This window comes from Sus scrofa, chromosome 17, assembly GCF_054392235.1.
Source record: "Sus scrofa isolate SSC_HxYL_T2T_F1_AM1 chromosome 17, Sscrofa_HxYL_maternal_Yorkshire_Landrace_v2.0, whole genome shotgun sequence".
NCBI classification, from domain to species: Eukaryota; Metazoa; Chordata; class Mammalia; order Artiodactyla; family Suidae; genus Sus; species Sus scrofa.
Window position 1 is genome coordinate 51,556,019 of NC_139399.1, and position 21,002 is coordinate 51,577,020.

At 42.1% G+C, this 21,002-nt stretch overlaps 1 protein-coding gene across 9 annotated transcripts in view; it reads right to left on the bottom strand.

Annotated features, from left to right (window-relative positions):
• Positions 1–21,002, bottom strand: part of ZHX3 (zinc fingers and homeoboxes 3) — a 119,319-nt gene that overhangs the window by 15,086 nt on the left and 83,231 nt on the right. The window lies entirely within an intron of this gene.

Genomic DNA, 21,002 nt, shown 5'->3' on the forward strand with positions numbered 1-21,002 from the left:
GAGCGAGGCCAGGGATTGAACCCATATCCTCGTGGACATGATGTTCTTAATCCACTGAGCCATAACGGGAACTCCAACCAAGTGTTTTTGCTTTGTGTTTCCCTCTGGGTCCTTGCATAAAGTAAAACAGATTCAAAAACAACAATAAAAATAACTGCTTCTGGACCTCCAAATGAATTGTGACCATATCAGAGGGAGAACAAAAGAACCCAGTGTAATTCTTGTTTAAATGTTTGGGCCAACAAGGGCTTTCTTTTCACAGCCTTCCCACACAGGAGGACGGGACGCCGCCTCTGCCTCTCCCGAGCCAGGCCCAGAGGCCAAGTCCGATGCTGTCTGTGTCCTGGGGACGGGGCGCTGCTGCTACAAGAGCCAGGCTGTGGGGACCTGTCGTCCCCCCGACCCCGTTCCAGGCTGTGGAAGAGAGATCACCTCACAGTTACTGGCTGTGCCTGGACTGCTGATGCTCAAGCGAAGTGCGAGGTCAGAGAGTCAGCAGCTTGTGGCCCAGCAATCGTACATCTCTCTCGGGGGCAGCAACTCCACGTGTGGCCTCACCCTGGGAGTGTGGGCTACACATGACCTTGATTAGGCTTACTTTTTATTTCTTTCGGTGCTTCTATTGGTCTTTAAAAACAAAGCAAAACAAACCCTTAAATCTTTGTTCCATTTGAAATTTATTTCGAAAGCTGGGATGATTGATTTATTTACATACAAGACACTTATAATAATCATTCTTTCATGAGATGTCAGGAGAAAAGTGTTTTTATGATCTCTGTTATTAACCTAACAGCACCGCAGTTGTTATTACCTTTTTTTAGCAAACTGTAATGCTGATAATCCTAAAATAATAGTAATTCTAATGCCAGAATCATGCTATCATCAGTGTTTGGATTTGGTAGAAAAATATAAAGAAAATTAAAATATCTCTATTTAAATTTTTTTTGTTTTTTCTTTTTAGGGCCATACCTGTGGCAATCGGAAGTTTCCAGGCTGGGGGGTCGAATCTGAGGTACAGCTCCTGGCCTATGCCAGAGCCACAGCAACATGGGCTCTTAGCCACGTCTATGACTTACACCACAGCTCACGGCACTGCCAGATCCTTAACCCCCTGAGCAAGGACAGGGATCAAACCAATGTCCTCAAGGATACTAGTTGGATTTGTTACTTCTGAGCCACAACAGGAACTCCTCTATTCAAATTCTTAGTAAATAAACACAGCAAACAGTTTTTTCTGTTATTTTTTTAAGACATTCTTATGATCATGATGATAGAAAATAATTACTATTAAAAAGACAGTCAGGGTGAGAAAAGGATAAACATATACCCAGGTGTATCCACTTGTTACCATTTTCCCCACTGATGTGAAATGTCATGCACTTTTAAACTTAATTTTTAATTGCAAAAATAAAAATGTCAATATTAAACAAAATTTAAGAAAACCACCTATACTTTTATATACTTTCCATCTAGGTCAAATATTCTACACATATTTTAAATAATTAAGGGGCACACACCTATATTTTGGTTTTTTTCACTAAACACTTCATCATAAAGTGTCATTAAGTAAGCTTCATAATTGCAGTATTCAACAGCTGTCTAATACTGTACCATTAAGGACTTAACTCATTGTCCTCTACTATCAACAGGCTTCCAGCATCCCACTCTCATACGTGAAATGACTGCTGGGCATATAGGATGCATTTCTTCTGTCAAATCATTATCTGAAGCTAAATGCACAGAAATGGATTCACCAGCTCAGTGAGTATCAACATCTCTAAGCTCTTCTGTATATTACTGATAAACATTTTAAATCAAGTGCTTTGTCCCTGATTAGATTTCTTTTTTTTGCTTTTTAGGGCCGCACCCGTGGCATATGGAAGTTCCCAGGCTAAGGGTCGAATCAGAGCTGTAGCTGCCAGCCTATACCACGGCCACGGCAGCATGGGATCCAAGCCATGTCTGTGACTTAAACCACAGCTCATAGCAATGCCAGATCCTTAACCCACTGAGCGAGGCCAGGGATCGAACCTACGTCCTCAAGGTTGCTAGTCAGATTCGTTAACCACTGAGCCACAAGGGGAACTCCATTTTTTTTTTTCAATTAGATTTCAAGTCTAGAAAACTAAGAATAGTACAGTTATGTTTCCAGTGAGCAAATCAGATTTTCAGATGTCACTAATGACATCAAAGAGAATATCTGAAAGTGCAAGTGACCAAAAAAAAAAAAAAATGTAAATTAGATTTCATCAAAATTTTCTTGATTTCACCATCAAGAACGTGAAAAAGACAAGCCACAGAATGGAGAAAGTATGTGCAAAACACATACCTGACAAGGAGCTTATAACTCAATAATAAAAAGACAAAAAAAATTAAAAATAGGTAAAGGGTTTGAATAGATTAACATACATAAGCATATAAACAAGGGCACAACATTATTAGGCATTAGGCAAATACATATCAAAACCACCATGAGATACCAATTCACACCCACCAGGACAGCTATATGACAGTGACAGACAACACACAGGGGAGGAGGCGGGGAAATCAGAGCCCCCATACATTGCTGGTGGGAATGTAAAATGGTGCAGCCACCGCTGCACTTTAGAAAACAGCGTGGCAGTTCCTCAAAAAGTTAAACAGAGAGTTACCATAAGACCCAGTAGTTCCACTCCCAGGTATATACACAATAGAAGTGAAAATATGTCCACACAAATATTCACATCATCATAGTAATAGCCAAAAAGTAGAAACCACCTCAATGGCCACCGACGGGTGACTGAATAAACCCAATGTGGAATGTCTATATAGCGGACTACTGTTCAGCCAGAGAGAGGCGTGCAGTACTGACACACCACGGCATGGATAGAAACACCATGAAGGCAGACCCCAAATGCCACACATGATGTGACTGCATCTGTATGCAACACCCAGCATAGGGACATCCATGGTGACAGAAAAGAGATTAGTGTTTGCCAAGGGCTGAGGGAGGGGTACAGGGACCGACTGCTAGCAGGGACAAGGTTTCTTTTTGTAGTGATGAAAACATCCTCAAATTAGGTAGTGGTGACGGCTGCACAAAACTGCCAGTACACTAAAAACCTAAGAAAGGTGAAACCCAAGAAAGGTGGAGGACAGCAAGTCCAGCTCTCAGTTCCTCACTCAGGTCTGGAGAGGAGGGTCATCACTCTCACATCAAAGGTCCCACACAGGTGCCTGGGAGACCTCCTCATTTGCCTTGTTCTTTCTATCTTCTGCCCTGGGGAAAGGTGAATGGCAGTGGCTATGAACCTCAGGATCCAGGAGAGAGAGAGAAGAGAATGGCAGACCTGCCCGCTAAGGAAGCAAGCACGTGCTCCCCAGGAGGCCGGGCACCAGCAGAGCTGAGACACCTGAGATGAGGCTGGAGCTGACATCTGCGATGGGGACTGGGCTCCACTGAGGAAGAGTTACACTATGTCCTGGCATTTTATTTACTAAGGCTGAGAAGGGACAACATGAAGATGGATTTGCCTTTGAGAGATGGTCCCAATGTCATTCGAAATTACGTCTCAAGATAGTCTCAAACTGTCTTTCAAATCAATGACCAAGGGGAGCATGACGGCTACCCATTCTCTGAGTGGGTCAGTCATCCACGATGAAGGCGATTACACAAGTGGTGATGGGGGTAGCAGGAGCAATGGCCAAAGGTGGTTAAGTGTTTAATGCTACACCAAGTGCTTTTATCCACACCCTTTCATTTCACCTTCACAACAAACCCCAGAGGAACAACTATCATCATTCCCGTTTTACAGGAAAGAAAGACAAGACTCAGAGAAGTGCAGTCACCACCTACAGGGCACACAGCTAGGAGGCAGCAGAGGCTGGCAATCTGGCTGTGGAGCCTGTCTCCTTCACCATGCCACACAGTGAGCTCTCTTAAGTAACCAAAACACTGCTAGAACAAGGGCTGTAAGACTCTCCCAAGCTGTGTTTCCTACCAGTGTTTACTAGGAAAATTTCCAAACATACAACAAAGTTTGCATGAAAGTTGAATTTTACAGTGAACATCCATACATTCACCACCTGGATGCTTACCAGGGGGCTATCTTCAGCAACATTACCCACTTAGGAAGTTGAGGTTTGTCTATTTGCCACACTTTTTTTTAGGGCTGCACCTGCGGCATATGAAAGTTCCCAGGCTAGGGGTCAAATCAGAGCTACAGCTGCCAGCCTATACACCACAGCTACAGCAACGCCAGATCCACGCTGCATCTGCAACCTATACCCAGCTCACAGCAATGCCAGACCCTTAGCCCACTGAGTGAGGCCAAGGACTGAACCCACATCCTCATAGATTCTAGTTTGGTTCGTTACTGCTGAGCCACAAAGGGAACTCTGTCGTACATTTTAAAAAAGGGTATCCAATAAAATCAGTGCTTAAAGGATAAAGCTCTACTTAGAAAACCGTTCATCCAGAAGACACGCACGGACCATGTCTGACAAGTGAGGCATTAATTACTGTGTGGAAACACACTGTAGGCTAAGTTAAGCCATGGGTGAGGTGAGCTGATGTAAATGTGAGGTTGTGTGCTGCCAAAGAGATAGATGCACAGGAAAGGACTGCCACTGCAGGCTCATCATTCTCTGTACCACCCTTTCTACAGCCTGTCTCGGAAGTTTCTGTCTTGTAAGTGGATTTTTTTTTTTAATGAGGAAATAAGAATGAAAGTATATAACTTAAATCTCTTTGGAAACAGAATTGCTCAATTCACTAAATTAGCAAAGCTGCAGCTAACAGTCGCTGTACTTCAACACTACAAAATACCACACATGTGGGGTCTAAGAAATGCATGAGTTTGTTGATCAAATTCTTAGAGTGTTTAGGTTTAAATTATAGATAAGTCAGGAACTTTCTGTTGCTATTTTAATTCTGAGGAAAGAACTGTAAGGACAATAAGAGTCCAAAAGAAGAATTCAAATATTTAGAAAGGTGACCATCAACAGACTCACTTCTAAGTGTTATGGTGGCCGAGCTGGGACCCTACTGGACATCCAAGCCACAATTTATCAATGAAAACAGAATAATGGGAGAAGCTGACAGTTACGGAAACATAATCAGAGTGAGAGATTTGAATAATATACTGCTCACAGTTTTGAAAGCTCAAGTAGACAACAAGAAAGGATGTAAAGAATGAGACTGCCATAATGAGGGTGATTTGGCGGATATGGATAGTCTTGAATATTCTACAGTAATCAACTTCATACTCTTCTAAGAACATTCATGAAACATATTTAAAAGTTGGTCATGTGGCATAATAGATCACATGTAAATCTCAACTCCAATAGATCACATGTAAGTCTCATTCCGAAATAAAAATTTACAAGCACATTCACTTTTCTTCTTCTTCTTCTTCTTCTTTTTTTTTTTTTTTTTTTGTTGTTGTTGTTGTTGTTTTTTATCTTTTGTCTTTTTAGGGCCGTAAGCGCAGCATATGGAGGTTCCCAGGCTAGGCGTCAAATCGGAGCTACAGCTGCCAGCTTACACAGCCAGAGCAACTTGGGATCTGAGCCACATCTGCGAGCTACATCCCAGCTCACAGCAATGCTGGATCCTTAACCCACTGACCGAGGCCAGGGATTGAACCCGCATCCTCATGGTTTGTTAAGAACTGAGCTATGACAGGACCTCCTCCCTTTTCTTTTTAATCATTAGAAATACAGATTTACATTGAAATTTATCTCTTTTTCTTTCTATGTCAAATAATGCTCAACGTAGAAGTTTCTCTCAGAAGTAATGAAGTGAAAATCCTCCCTATTCTCCCCAGAAATAGCCACTGTTAGTAATCTAGTGCCCATCATTTAGGATGTTTTCTAGGCATACTTCAGTTATTATAACCAATTTTTTAAAAAACCAAAATGGAGTTGTATTTTCACATTCTGTTCTGTTCCTCTCTTTTCTTCCCACAGTATAATTTCAACATCTTTCCATGTCAGAACCTACAGTTTAGCTCACTCTTTTAAACAGTGTTCTAACTCATGGATGCATCAGAATTTAGGTAACCAATCTAGTTGTTAACAGACAATTTCATTTCTCCAATTTTTTAAACTATCACAAACAATAGTTTGGCTATTCCTGCGAATACTTTTGTGCATTTAAAAATATCTGAAATTCTGAATTTCTTTTAAGTAGAATTGCTTTGGCATTTAAAATACTGTCAGTAAAATACAAAATTGCTCTCCAAATAGGTGGTACTGATTTTCACGCCTATCACCAAAGAATGTTGTAACCTTAGTGTCAATGTGTGTTAGTTATTACTACTTTCAGTTTGTGCTAATACATACATAAAACACTGGCCACAAGAAGTTCCCTTCATGGCTCAGCGGTTAATGATTCCCGACTAGGATCCATGAAGATGCAAGTTTGATCCCTGGCTTCACTCAGTGCATTAAGGATCCGGCGTTGCTGTGAACCGTGGTGTAGGTCACAGATGTAGCTCGGATCCTGTGTTGCTGTGGCTGTGGTATAGGATGGAAGCTATAGCTCTGATTCGACCCCTAGCCTGGGAACCTCCATATGCCACAGGTGAGGCCCTAAAAAGATAAAAAAACAAAACAAAACAGAAAACTGGCCACTATTGGGGTTTGTTTCTTTTTTCTCTTTTAGCTGCTTCTCGGCATATGGAATTCCCAGGCCAGGGATCAGATCTGAGCCACAGCTGTGACCTATGCTACTGCTGTGGCCAACATCAGATCCTTAACCCACTGTGCCAAGCTGGGTATCAAACCTGAGTCCCAGAGCTGCAGAGAAGTGGCTGATCCCATTGCACCACAGCAGGAACTCCTGGTCACTACTGTTTTAACTTGCCTTTTTTTTTTGTTTGTTTGTTTCTATGGCTGCACCTGAGGTTCCGTTCCCAGGCTAGGGGTTGAATCGGAGCTACAGCTGCTGGCCTACACCACAGCCACAGCAATGTGGGATCCGAGCCGAGTCTGTGACCTACACCACAGCTCATGGCAACACCGGATCCTTAACCCACTGAGCAAGGCCATGGATCGAACCCAAATCCTCATGGATACTAGTCGGATTTATTTCCACTGTGCCACAACAGCAACTCCCAACTTCCATTTCTTTAATGGTATGGCTGAGAATCTTTTCATATGTCCCTGATATTTCGTAATTATTTTTCCTTTTTCTAAAGATTTTTAAGAATTCTCTATATATCAAGGAAATTGGCTGTTCATCATCTGTCACAGAGGAAGCTGTGGTTTACACCAAGACTGTAAGGATGTTTTAATACTGGGAAAACTCTAAAAATAATTAATTTCATTAATAAACTCAAAGAGAGAAACCAAAACAGAATTTAATAGGATGACACACTCATTTCTTATTGTGATAAAAAACACATAACAAAAAATTTACATCTAACACTTGTCAAAATAGCTATCATCTCTAAGTATACAAGTAACAAATGTGGGTGAGGATGTGGAGAAAAGGGACCCTTGTACAGCTGGTAGGAATGTAAATTGGTGCAGTCACTATGGAAGACAGTATGGATGCTCCTCAAAAAACTAAAACCAAAACTACCATATGATCCAGCAATTCCACTTCTGGGTATATGTCCAAATAAAATGAAAACACTAATTTGGAAAGATACATACACCCCAAAGTTCATAGCAGCATTATTTACAATTGCCGAAATATTGAAGCCACATAAGTATCCATCAACAGATAAAGGGATAAAGAAGATGTGGTACATATACACACAATAGAATGTAACTAAGCCATAAAAAGGAATGAAATTCTGCTATTTGCAACAATGTAGACAGACCTAGATGGTACTATGCTTAGTGAAATAAGCCAGACAGGGAAAGACAAATACTCTGCTTTATTACTTATATGTAGAATCTAAAAAATAAAACAAACAACTGTATATAAGAAAACAGAAACAGGAGTTCCCATCGTTGCGCAGTGGTTAACAAATCCGACTAGGAACCATGAGGTTGCGGGTTCGGTCCCTGCCTTTGCTCAGTGGGTTAAGGACCTGGCGTTGCCGTGAGCTGTGGTGTAGGTTGCAGACGCGGCTCGGATCCTGCGTTGCTGTGGCTGTGGTGTAGGCCGGTGGCTACAGCTCTGATTCGACCCCTAGCCTAGGAACGTCCATATGCCGCGGGAGCGGCCCAAAGAAATAGCAAAAAGAAAAAAAAAAAAAGAAAACAGAAACAGAATCACAGGTCCAGAGAACTAGTGGCTACCAGTGGGGAAAGCAAAGGAGGGAGGGGCAAGATAAGAGTTTGAGATTAAGAGGTACAAACTACTATATAAAAAAGAAACAAGGATATATTGTACAGCACAGGGAAGTATAGCCATTATGTTGTAATAACTTTAAATGGAGTATAATCTATAAAAATACTGACTCACTATGTTCTATATCTGAAACTAATACAATATTATAAATCAACTATACCTCAATTTTATTTTATTTTATTTTATTTCATTTTAGTTTTTGGTCTTTTTAGGGCTGTACCCACAGCATATGGAGGGTCCCAGGCAAGGGATCAAATCGGAGCTGCAGCTGCTGGCCTACACCAGAGTCATAGCAACACGAGATCTGAGCCATGTCTGCAACCCACACCACAGCTCACGGCAACGCCAGATCCTTAACCCACTGAGTGAGGCCAGGGATCAAACCTGCCTCCTCAGAGGTATTAGTCGGGTTTGTTGACCACTGAGCCATGACGGGAACTCCATATACCTTACTTTTTAAAAAATTTTTAAATAAACTTTATAAGACATGTGCAAAATCTGTATGACAATAACTATAAAGTTTTAGTAAGAACTAGAAAAAAGACCTAAATGGAGAGTCACAGCATATTCCTGAGATAAAGATTTGGTATTATATAGATGTCAGTTCACTCTAGATTAATCTCTAAATTCAGAAGAATTATAATTACAATCAAAATGCCATCAGGTAAAGTGAGTACCGTAAAATATTAAGGGTAAAATCTCAATGATGAGTATAAATGTTCACTATAAAATCTTTTGATTTTTCTGTAGGTTTGAAACATTTTATTTTAAAAATGTTGGGAGAAATGCATCACGATTTTTGATGGAATTTGAAAAGCTGAATCCAAAATTCCTCTGGAAGGAAAAAAAACTACAAAATAGCATTAAAAGTTCTGAGACAGAACTATTTAGAGGAACTTGGTTTTACATTAAAACATTTTAAAGCTAGAATAATTAAAATAATGCATTATCACCATAGTAATTGATAAATGGATGTATGGGTCATCTAGATACACTCCAAATATATGGGATTTTCAGAACATGAAGCTGTGCTATTTTTAAGTCAGTTGAGAAAGAGAGACAAATGAGTAACTTGTAGGACAACTGAGTTCAATCCCTACCTACTAATATTATAAAGAATAATATTTTTCAGAGAAATATAACAAGCAAAATTACAAACTTGTTAGAAAAAAAACAAGAGAAGTTTTTCAGTTGTACTAAACATTTTAAAGTTCTTTCTGTGCAAGACTCAAAAACCACAAAAGAAAAGGTTGATTGATTTGACTATATAGATATTACAAACTTTTGAATTCTAAAGAAAATCATTAATACGGTTTAAACACAGGTGCACACTGGAAGAAAATTTATAAAACATATTATAAATAATGTTTACAGTGTATAAGACAAATATAGATGAAGGGGCAAAGAAAATGAACATGCAAAATATACAAGCTATAAACTAGGAAAGAGGCTCAACCTCACCAGTAATCAGGGAACCGAAATTAAATCAAAAATGTGATTTTTCCCCTTCCTCACAGATTGGCAAAAATTGGAAAGACAGACCATATAAAATTCATGCCTCATTGGAGAGAGCATACACTGGTAAAATTTTTATGAAGGTCAATTTAGCAAGAGTCATCAGCATTTTAAAAGCACATTCTTTTATCTAGCCGTTTCACTTCTAAGAACCCATAAAGACTGTGAAGTATTGAAATACATGCAAATGGGAGTTCCCGTTGTGGCTCAGTGGTTAACAAACCCAACTAGTGTCCATGAGAACATGGGTTCAATCCTTGGCCTTGCTCAGTGGGTTAAGGATCCACCGTTGCCATGAGCTGTGGTGTAGACTGGCAGCTGATTTGACCCCTAGCCTGGCAACCTCCATATGCCTCGGGTGTGGCCCTAAAAAGACAAAAGACGAAAAAGAAGAAGAAATACACGCACATGATCACAGCAATATTAATAAGGTTATTTACATCATCATTTCTTAGCATTAACAATGTCTGTTAGTAAAATAGTGATGAAGCAAAAACCAGAACATACGTACTAGGAGATGAAATGCAGCCATCAAAAAGGATTAAGACCTATGTGTACTGATGTAAATATATCTCCAAGACATATTTAAATAATAAAATATGAAATATATTGCATAACAAAATATGATTTCACTGTATAACGAACAATCTATGTAGACTAGTATTTATTTGAATATGAACAGAATTTAGAAGAACAAAGGATAAACACTGACCCATTAAACAGTAATAACCATCATGAAGAACAGCATTTACTTTTTTTTTAACTTTATGCTTTCTATCTTGCTTAAATTTGTTACCATCATGTGTGGCTTTTAATTTTAAAAACAGCAGTAAGGATTAAACTAAATAAAATTAATAGTGCCAGTGAGCAACAAACCATGAAAGCAGGGTAGCCAGCATATAAAATGGTTGTGCATACAGAATCACTCACTTTCAGCTGAGAGGTTTCAGTGTGCCAGGAACCATCTGGTACACAAGTGGTACAAGAGGGGGTATGGGGAGGGGTCTTGATACACCCACAGTTGCCGAGGCCTTGTCAAAATGGACCCCCGAATTTTTGCCACTATCTTGTCATTTACTCGGCAAACTTGCCTTGTGGAACCATTCGACTGAAATAAATAACTGCCATGGGATGTGGGTTCAATCCTGGGCCTTGCTCAGTAGTGGGTTAAGGATCTGGCATTGCCGAAAGCTGCGGTATAGGTCACAGATGTGGCTTGGATCCCGCGTTGCTGTGGCTATGGCATAGGCCAGCAGCTGCAGCTCCAATTTGACCCCTGGCCCAGGAACTTTCATATGCCACAGATGTGGCCATAAGAAGAAAAAAATAAAACTGCCAGGGAGAAGTGGAGGGAATCTGACCACTCGTTTTCAAATATCAATTTCAAGCCATCAATGGATTTGACCATTTCGTTGGACCTTTGACATCCTGAAATTCATAAGGGCGCAATTTGAGGCAGAATCCTTGGAAATTTGGAGTTTTCACCCTTGAAAATAGTCCTAGTTACAAACATCCTAAAAATTATATATTTGTATGAAGTTGCACACAATAGCTGAAGAAAATTAGTGAATTCCATACCTTGGAAGTGTCAAAAAGTTGTATGGGGGCTAGATGTACAAACAAAACAACACCCAGCAGGTTCTTATTGTGAACTCAGTCCAAGCTATAAATGAAAGAATATGCAAATACCTTTTAGATTACTGTTTGGCACGAATCGAGTGATCCCAGTGGTGGCAGTGGCTCGTACTGTGAACCACTGCCATAAACTCTGAATTAAACCACTGAGTTCCATCTCAAGAAGACTTCTGAAGTATAAGATAATACCACACATGGATCAATTTGCACTGATGGCGCCACTGCTATGCTAGAAAGTCTGAGAAAATTCCATGACCAGCCAGGAAACTGGATTCACTTCAATTCTCTCTCAAAGCACTTTTATCTCTCCTGATCCATTCCAATAGCCTCCAGAGATGGTTATTACTGCCCCTTCCCCCACAGCATTGAAGGGCTATCAGCAAAAAAGAGGAGGTGACAGACCAAAGTCACACGCAGATTTGTACATGAGCCTGATGTTCTGACTCTTTAACTCTCCTGTTCTTTTTTAGGCCACATTCACTCTGAATACCAAATGAATAATAAACCCACTACCTTTAATTATTTTACATTATTTTTATTATATATTTTTTCTTTTTATGGCTACACCTTCAACATATGGAAGTTCCCAGGCTAGGGGTCAAATAGGAGCTGCAGCTGCTGGCCTACACCAGAGCCACAGCTATACCAGATCTGAGCCACGTCTGCAACTCATGCTGCAGCTTGCAGCAACACTGGTTCCTTGACCCACTGAGCAAAGCCAGGAATTGAACCTGTATCCTCATGGAGACTACATCAGGTTTTTAACCAGCTGAGCCACAATGGGAACTCCTATTTACATTATTAATTACATAATTTTGAGCCTTCTTATGAGGGCTCTAAGATTTTTACAAGCTGAATCTGTCCAGTGTTGTAATTTTTAAAAATTAGGACAGCTAGACAGGGCTACCATGAGCCTACTCTCGTGTATGACTAGAGAACTCTGTCACAGTGGGCCTAACTAATTTGACTGAAGTTAGTCAGCAGGAATCTACAACAAAAAGAACACAAGAGAGACTGTCCATCTTCAGGAATGTGTGTGGGCAGGACCTTGGCAGCCCAGAAGATCTGCTGGCTGGAATTGTCAGATTTCTGCTGAAACAAAAGAACTGAAGTCTGTTTTTATGCCCTAGTACTCAAGTGTCAAAGCCACATTAAGCCCGGAACTGGCCTAATTTCTCTCTCTGGCTACTTAAGGGTCACAATACTTTCTGCATTTAGTAATCACCATCCAGCAGAGGGCTCAGGGCCAGAGCTCTGCACTTACTTCCCCCAACAAACAGTTCCTGTTTCTGTCTAGTCACCAACAGAAACGGCCAGCTCCCCTCAGGTGTTATCACCTCTGCAGCAAATAGGAATTCATTCTTTCTCAAACTCAGAAAGGCGATGATGATAAAAAATACAGTGGCCTCCGAATTAAAGGGACTTCAGAGACGACATATTTCAATTGCTCATCTTTGCATGAATCATCTTGTAAGTATCACTACTGTGGTCAGGATGGCTAACCACCCAGTCCTATCAGGTGGTTAGTCTAGTCTGCGCTTGAATATCTCCATCGACCCAGAGGTCAGCACCTACTGGGGTTAGAAAGATGTTAGAAATGATTCCTCGTAGTAATAAGCACCTCCCAAGTTGCCTTCTTGAAGCTTTCACTCACTAAATTGATTTTGTCACTCAAAAATCTTTGAGAACTTACAATGTTCTCAGGACTCTGTGCTAGGAACTGGGTATATAAGGATTTTTGAAAAGACGCCATTGCTGTATGAAGAAGCCAGTCGTTCTCTGTGGTTATTAGGCTATTCACCTGTGGTCCGGGGCTTGCTTGCTTTCTGAACACACTGGATTTCCCTGCCCACCTGCAGATGGGTGTAAACAATGAAATGTAAGCAAACGTGTCCTCTCTAGGGGAAGCTTCAAGAGAAAGTGCATGCTTTGTTTCGCTGTTTGCTCTCTGGCCAGCAAACGGCAATGCTTTGGGTCGTGCAAGGACCTGGAGGTGGGAATGTGCCTGGCCTGTTCAAAGAACAGCTGAGTGGGAGTCAAGACAGGGTCAAGGTGGTGAGGGCTGTGCAGAGCCATGTGGACGACTTGGGTTTCTCTGAGATGGGCAGTGCCCGAGAGGACTTGGAGCAAAGGGCTGACGTGATCCGACTTGTGTCCCACAGGACACCTGCTGGCTGTGCTGAGAACAGACTGAGGGAAAAACAAGAGGAAAGCAGGAAACCTGTCCGGAGGGTATGGCAGCAGTCCAGGCAAGAGATGACAATGGCCCGGACCAGGACGGTAGAGATGGAGGTTAAGGAGATGCGGCTGGACTCTGGACACATTTTGAAAGGAGAGCTGCGTGTGAACATCGTATTCACAGGAATCAAGGATGACTCCCAGGTTTTTGATCTAAGCAACAGGAAGGCTGGTGTTGCCGTCAACCAAGACAGGAAGCTCATTGCGAAAAGCCAAAGCCAATCTGTGCTGAGACTGGAAAGTCCCTTTCCAGGTGAAAAACTGGATTAAGCTGGTTTGGTCATAGGATTTCAGAGGACCAATGGGTCAGGCTGCTAATGAGCAGGGAGGCTGTGCAAGGCCAGTGTTCCCAGGGAAAAGACTCTGATCTCTGCTAAAATCTGCTCAAACCCACAGAGAAACCACATAAAGAGGGGTGAGGGGTGGGAGGGTGAGGAGGTGGGGACAGGGAGAGGCTGGGGACAAACCGAGGAAACCCTGAAAACCAGGTAGTCAGAACCTGCACCTTCCAAAGTTAAAACATGTTACATACACTGAAATGTACTTGAACCCAAATGTTGTTTCAAGTATAAAAGTAAATTATTAATTTTAAAACTAAAAATTTTAAAAAGCAAAAGAGTAAATGGTTTGTTCTAGATGTGTTTTCACTTCTGAATGACACTGGTTTTATTTTAATTGAATTTTTTCAGTGTGGGCTCAAGACTTTATAGGCTAAAGAACATGCAGGCCAGTGGGCATGTTTGACCCTCTCAGGAATATGCATCTAGACATGAACTCTCTGGCTGTCCCTGTGGGCAGAGCTCCCCCTCCTTCCAGGCTCAGTCTGCTCTGCTGACTCTCTTCAATGGCCCCACTACAAAGCCCAGCAAGATCTTATGCTCCAGAAAGGATGCTCGATTTCACCCAGAGTAAGAGCAATACTAATTAAAACCACTCTAATTCTCCTTCTTTCACTTAGTTTGGAAAAGCTCAAAATGACTGACGAGGTACTGAGTTGGCAAGGGGGTGAGGAAATAAGGCACTCTCACACGCTCTTGCAAGAGTGAGAACTGGTAAAACCTCTACTAAGAATGTTCGACAATAGCTGACAAAATTACAAATGCTCATTTCCTTTGATTCAGCAAGTCTGCCTCCAGGAATGTAGCCTACAGATATGTTTGTCCATGAGTGCAGTGACGTACATATAAGGTGATCCACAGTCCACACTGCAATGATAAAGGGCTGGAAATAACCTAATTGTCCACAAACAGGGAAAGGGAATAATGCGCCCCTGTGAACAGAATGAGGACTCACTGTTTCCACTGCTGTGATGATCTTGACACGGATTGGCTATTAAAAAGCAAAGTGCAGTTCTCATCATGGCTCAGTGGTTAACAAACCCAACTAGTATCCATGAGGATGCAGGTTCAATCCCTGGCCTTGTTCAGTGGGTTAAAGATCCAGTGCTGCCATGAGCTGTGGTGTAGGCTGCAGACATGGCTCAGATCTGGCGTTGCTGTGGCTGTGGCTTAGGCTGGCAGCTACAGCTCCAATTTGACCCCTAGTCTGGGAACCCCCATATGCTGGGGGTGCAGCCCTAAAAAGACAAACAAAAAAGCAATGTGTAAATGAAAAACATTGTGCTTATTTACACATGCACTTAAAATTTCTCTAGATCTGAACATGAGCAACTAGTAACAGTGGTTGGTTGCCTCTGGGGAGGGGAGGGAGGAGACAGAGAAGCCTTTACCTGTGAACCACTTTAAACTCTGAACAATGTGAATGTACTAAATATTCAAAACAAAAGATTGAAATTTGAATAAATATATAAAAGTATGTGAGTTGTTACAAAGAGCAGCAAGTGAAAAAGTGAGTGGCTAGTGGGGTTAGCTGGCCCAGATGCCAGGATATGTGCCTGGGGTCCAACACTGTGGAGGGTCCTTCTCACTCCAACCTTCTAACAGATACAGATGGGCTTTGGATGTAACTTCTGTAGTAGTGCACACAGGCACCTCACCTACAACGAAGTACAATACCCACAACTAAATATAATCTGTCTGCCTCTAGCCTAAAGCCACAGTTCTAAAGTAACTTCAAAACATCCAAGACGGTGGAATCGGACAAGATATGCAGAGCAACATCTTTCCCAAACAAAAAATTCCTACAGCAACCTGCTATCCAGCCTCCATTTGAGCATCTCCATGGCCTGGGAGGGGACAGAGAACAAGTCAACATTCTTCACTTTGTGACTATTAACTCTCTTTATACATCAGCCTTTCATGGGGTTGAAAATGCTCATCATTTTTATCTCAAAACCAACCCACTCTCTCTAGTCACCTGCTTTTGGAACACAATGTAATTTCTCCATGTCTCTCTCAATATGTGGCAGTTTGAACCAAACAAGCATTCAGGATTTAGCCCAACCAGAAGATATTTAAACAAGGCAGTGTTTTCATCATTCTACTACCACTGCTCCTACACCAGAATCTATCAGGGAGAAGTTCTGTTTTCTTTTTCTCCCCACACAGATGAGGAATTTGAGGCCTAGAGAGGTGAAGTGACCCAGTGGGACAAGAGAACATTGCTAGAGCTTGGCAGGACTGAGATTCTTTCATCACGAGGCCATCTGGGTACATATTTTACAATTTTGACAGAGCAGTTCTGGGCTTTCTTCCCTTCTGAATTCTACTTTTCCATCTTTTCTTTTTTTTTTTCCTGCCAGTTTCATCTGACATACAGCACCGTGTAAGTTTAAGGTGTACAGCATAATGATTTGATCTTCCTGCAGTATGACATGAAGACCACAACAAGCTTAGTGAACATTCATTATCTCATATAGATATAACCTTAAAGAAATAGGAAAAAAATTTCCCTTGAGATATGAACTCCTAGGATTTACTGCTAACAACTTTCATATGTAACTACAGCAGTGTTAATTATACGTATCACGTTGTTTTTTACATCTCTAGTACTTATTTATCTCATAACTCAAAGTCTGCATCTTTGGACTGCCTTCATCCTGTTCCCTCTCCCCTCACCCCACCTTCTCATCCTAAGGAGAAAATGTTTTGGTGTCTTGTCCTTTTTTCTTTTTTTTTGTCTTTTTGTCATTTCTTGGGCTGCTCCTGTGGCATATGGAGGTTCCCAGGCTAGGGGTTGAATCAGAGCTGTAGCCACCAGCCTACACCAGAGCCACAGCAACGTGGGATCCGAGCCACGTCTGCGACCCACACCACAGCTCACGGCAACGCCGGATCGTTAACCCACTGAGCAAGGCCAGGGATCGAACCCGCAACCTCATGGTTCCTAGTCGGATTTGTTAACCACTGCGCCACGACGGGAACTCCTTTTTTCATTTTTTTTTTTTTTTTTTTTTTTTTTTTAGTCTTGTCCTTTATTATAGCCATGCCACATGGATCACAGCTGTGTGATCCCACAGAGGGCCTGGGTGGTGACAGCAGGTTTTTCCCAGACATCACCACCTGTGAGATCTTCTCTGAACACTCGTTTTAAACGTCTGAGTTGCCCCCCAACCTCCAGGTTGAATAGTACTCTAGCACAGCAGTCTTGCTGCTTCTTTCACAGCATTTATCATAATGTGTCACTGGCTTTCATTCACTTCTTTTCCTGGTTACTGCTCTCACCCCAACTAGGCTGTAAGCTCATAAAGTCAGGGCCTAAACCCACAGTGTCCTCAGCACCTGCATGGTGCCTGGTACCAATAATGACTTCCAGTGAGGAAAGAGATAAATAAATGGGAGCTGAGAATGGGGTGAAGAACTCTAATATCAGACAGAGCTGGGTGTGCGTCCAGAGCCCTAACACTATAATCTGTGTACTCCTGGGCAAATGACTTCATTCCTCACAATCTGATTCCTCACTGGTAACATGGAGACAATACTTACCTCATAGAGCTGACACGATATTCTGTGAATTGATAAGCAAAACGCAAAGGATTTAGCATGCTGCCTGGTACATAGTAAGCACTCCATAAAGCACAGTTACCCAGCAATTGTGACTGCCCTTATTCTACCACTTCCACTCAGGCTGGCCACTGAAGGATGACAATTAACCATCATAGCGAAAGGTACATCTACTATTTTATCCTGTGTGCTTTAAAAAAAATTGTGGTAAACAACACATAAAATATACTGTCTTTAATACTTATGTGTACAATAGGATTAACCAGACATAGATTGTTGCATAATGGATCTCCAGTCCTCTTTTCATCTTGCAAAATTGAAACTATCCATTGAACAACACTGGGCCCCCTTTCCCCTTCCCCCAGCCCCTGGCCACCACCACTCTATTTCCTAAGGGTTTGACTGTGTGGAACCATGCAGTATTTGTGTTTCTGTGACTGGCTTATTTCACTTAGTATTAAGTCCTCAAGATTCACCCATGTTGTCCCGTGTGACAGGATCCCCTTCCTTTTTTAAGGCTGAATAATATTCCACTGTGTGTACAGACCACATTTTTTTTCCCTTTTTAGTTGCTCTGCAGCATATGAAGTTCCTAGGCTAAGGGATCAGATCTGAGCCACAGTTGCAACAACATGGGATCTTTAACCCACTGTGCTGGGGCAGGGATCAAATCTGTGTCCCAGCATTCCAGAGACACCACTAATCCCACTGTGCCACAGTGAGAACTCCCAGACCGTATTTTTTTTATCCATTTATCTGTTGATAGACATGTGGTTGTTTCCACCTTTTGGCTACCATGAAAGCGCTGCTTCATGTGAACATGGATGTGCCAATACCTCTTAGAGACCCTGCTTTCAATTCTTTAGCATATACATGGCTTTTTTTTTTTTTTTTAACTCTTCACAACCCAATCCTGTCAGTGGAGCCACACCACTTTCTGCTCTTGTCATCAAGTTATCTCTGTCCCAAGTTCACTCCCTAGTCCTTTCTGATGTCCTCCAGGTCCCTCTATTTTTAAGTAAATTCAAAAGGTCAAAATTTGAATTAATATCTTTGTCAAGAAGGGAGGGATGCTATTAAGGCTTTCATTTTCCCTCTACTGGAAAATCTCCAGGTCCCTCATCCAGAGCAGAGCCCTGCCCCAGGCCTGAGCAGAACGGAGCTGCAGGTCCTGGGACAGTGTGTGGCTGTGGCGTAGCCTCACTTGGCCCAGGACAGCTTTAATAATGTTTGCTGCAGGAGTAATGCTCTGAATGTTGTTAATATCTCATCAGGAAGTTATTAGTTTCCCTTGACAGGTAAGATTAAATACCATTCATTGGGTTTAACAGCCTTGGGACTTGGAGCCAGGGTATTTCTATGCAAACCCACTTCCAAATTTATGATGTCCAACCAAAGAGGCCAACTGGATTTGATCAAGAAAGTTCCACATTTCCTCGTAACTCTTCAGGATCATGGTCACTTTCCTATTACCATCCTGAGGGGCAGCAGAACAGAGTTGTTGAGTGCCAGATGGAAGACACATTAGGGGCCTTCTGGGGGCACTTGGCTCCGTCAAGGTCACTCAGGGGTAAGGAGGAGCAATAGGCCTCAGCACCTGAACTTTCTCTAGTCTATAAAGCAGTAAAGTCAATCACATATTATGATGCTTTTTTTTTTTTTTTTTTTTTTGCCTTTTTGCCTTTTCTAGGACCGCTCCCGTGGCATATGGAGATTCCCAGGCTAGGGGTCTAATCGGAGCTGTAGCCACCGGCCTACACCAGAGCCACAGCAACGCAGGATCTCAGCCGCATCTGCAACCTACACCACAGCTCACAGTAATGCTGGATCCTTAACCCACTGAGCAAGGCCAGGGATCGAACCCGCATCCTCATGGTTCCTAGCTGGATTCGTTAACCACTGAGCCACAATGGGAACTCCTCAATCACATATTATGAAAGTAGGAGTGGCTGTGATTGTGCAAAATATAAAATTCCTATAACTATTTATTCACAATCATTGTTAAACTGGAAATAATAAAGTACACATAGCTCCCTTTTCATCCTCAACCCTCTTCCCACGATACATAAGTACAAACTGACACACACACACACACACACACTCTACACTGGTTACACTCAGGAGAGGGTCTGGGGAGGTGTAGCTTGTGTTGCAAACTAGTAAACTTTTTTCCCCATGAGCTTTCAGGAGCTATTAAATCAGAAGTTTCTGAGAACTTCTCTTGATGGTGTATATGAGAACTGATGCGATGAGCCTGCCATCATAAATCTGGTACAAGTGATATTTGTTTATCTGTTTTTAAACAAAAGGATGGTTTAATATTACATGGTGGCACTAGTTCTATGATAATCTTGGAGAACAAAAGCTAATCTGACTTTAACTTAAAAGTTAAAGTTTTAACTTAAAAATACCACTTAACTTTCCTAAGAATAGAGATCATCCATTAACGGGCTCTCCCCGGTGCCCCTGCCCTGCACAGCCAGCTCCCACCACCACACTCACTCAGCTTCCCTGCTCAGTCAGTCTCTGGCACTCTGCAGGCTCTGTTCCCTCCTTCTATTCTCCCCAAACTACTTGCACTAGGGTCACCAGTCAAATGACTCCCCAGAGATTCTCAAAATCATTCAGGACCCAAAGGAGATTCAAGCCCATGCCTCCACAAGCTCTCCACAAGGGAGCAGCCTCGTATACATGAGTGACTTCCAAATTGTCCCTGCGAGCCACAGACTATTTGCCAAGCTCCAAATCTATCACTTCCAACTGCTACTAGTCCTTGTAGATTTTTTCAACTACACACAGTTTCTATCTCCCCTTACCTTGGCATTCACCCCTCAGAACAAAACAAGCAAAACAAAAATTTCAACCACCATGTTCCACTGCCTAGATCCTTCATCTCACGTCTCATCATCCATCCAGATTTCTAAGCAAGAGATCTGACTCCAAATTCCTTTTGTATCCTTCATGCAGCCCTCTCCCATCTTTCGCTTATCTGGCTGCCAGCAAATCTTATAAATGGAAGAATGTTTCAGATCTGACCTCTTGCAAGACAGTCCATCCTTGCAAGACAGTCCAGTGGTTAAGTATCAACTCTAGAGCCAGACAGGCCGGGTTCATGTCCTGTTTCTGCCACCTGTGAGCAGGTGCTCGTGCCTCCAATGTCTCCCTTCCTCCTCTGCAAGCTGAGAAAATAATCTAGGTCTTTCAGAGTTGTTACAAAAATGAAGATATGGGGATAAGGGGTGCAACACCATGCATGGCACTAGCAAGAGCCCCATAAACAATGGCTATTGCTGTCACCCTCCTATCTTTCACCACAATTCAGTCTGGAGCCCTGCAATGACCCTTCAGGCTCCCAGCCCTTAGCCCTCTCTCCCCCTCCGTCCACCTCTAACCCTGCCGCCAGACACAACATCTAAAACCACAAA